General features: G+C 36.6%; 1 pseudogene; it reads right to left on the reverse strand.

Annotated features, from left to right (window-relative positions):
- LOC107084621 overlaps positions 1-1,563 on the reverse strand; it is a 24,135-nt pseudogene that overhangs the window by 1,255 nt on the left and 21,317 nt on the right.

Genomic DNA, 1,563 nt, shown 5'->3' on the forward strand with positions numbered 1-1,563 from the left:
TAATTAAACACAGCTGGACTCCAATGAAGGAGCAGAACCATCTCAAGGAGGACCAGAAGAAATGCACCTCATATGACCGTCACTGCAAAGGGTCTGAATACTTATTTCAGTCCCTGTAATGAATGTTTCTTCTGTAGCTCTAGTAAATCTCTGAAGGTGGGTCAGAAAACTGCTTTCAATCCATACTCTTGTTTTTGCACAAAGCTTTCCTAAATTCAGGGTTAGGGGCCACATAATGTAGGATAACAGGACTCCAGGTGAGGGTCCTAAAATTAATTCAAAGTAAAGCCTACCTCTGGTGTCATCTCACTGTTTTATTATTGGTATGATTTGAAGTTTTACAACCAATTGAAACATTTTTTATTGTATTTCTTAAAGGCTTTCTTCATGATTTTCTGCTATTTAGGAAAAAGGATCACATCCTTACGCTGCTCTGACTGCAGTATATACATGTTATACTTCATCAAGATTATATAAAAAATATTTAAAGTGATAATTATTTTTAGTAATGTACAATTAATGCTTGTTTAAAGCTAGATTTTTTTGAATTTTTTTATGGTGTCCAAAAATCCACAAATAGGGTGAGAATTGTTGAAAAGTTTGGTCAAGTTTATCATGAAAGTTGATCGATGTTTCACCATGAAGCCACTCATGGCTTCATGGTGAAACATCGTGCTGTCATGGTGCTCCTGTTTAGAGGAGATAACAGAGGTGGTTCCGGCTGAAGGTTATGATGAAAGGAGGGCTGGAGAAGTTCAGGTGTATCAGCAGAAAAATAAAGGCGAATCAACTACATGTCAAAGACACATTAATTAACGGTTTTCTATTGCAGGAAAACCAGCTGATTGCATCCAGTCATCGACTTTGCAGGATTTGCTCCTGGTTTAGCAAGTAGAGAAAGTGGACAGTTGCTTGCAATTTTGTCTCACTTTGCAGCAATGTTTCATACCTAGCATGCTTGCAGCGACAGTGGAGAGGAAAAACTCCTATTTAACAAGAAGAAACCTTGTTTATGAACAGGTTTCTAAAGAAAATGTTTACTTACAGCTACTAAAAGCCTGTTGTACATATCCCTGTACTACTCAATTCAATTCATTTTATTTATATAGCATCAATTCACAAACCATGTCATCTCGAGGCACTTTACAGATTCAATTCATCCAGATTATACAGTCCAATTGATTCGAAGTTTTCTATCTAAGGAAAACCAATTGATTGTATCGAATCATTGACTCGACGGTAATCCCAGCGACAGTGGGTCGATGCAATCAGCTGGTTTTCCTCAGATAGAAAACTTTGAATCAATCTGACTGGATGATCTGGAGAACTGGAAAGTGTCTTGAGATGAGATGTGTTGTGAATTAGCGCTAAAGAAATTAACTGAATTGAATTGGAGAGTGAGCCGACTGGGGTTCTATTAGATTTATATCTAAAATGGGGGTGGAATACTTTGTCAAAATATTTTTATTGGGATTGAATTCAATTACTGTTAAAGACTAAGATGAATGTAACATTAGAATAGAATAGAAAATCCCTTTATTGTCCCACGATGGGGAAATTCTT

Source organism: Cyprinodon variegatus, unplaced genomic scaffold (assembly GCF_000732505.1).
Source record: "Cyprinodon variegatus isolate N-32 unplaced genomic scaffold, C_variegatus-1.0 Scaffold105, whole genome shotgun sequence".
NCBI classification, from domain to species: Eukaryota; Metazoa; Chordata; class Actinopteri; order Cyprinodontiformes; family Cyprinodontidae; genus Cyprinodon; species Cyprinodon variegatus.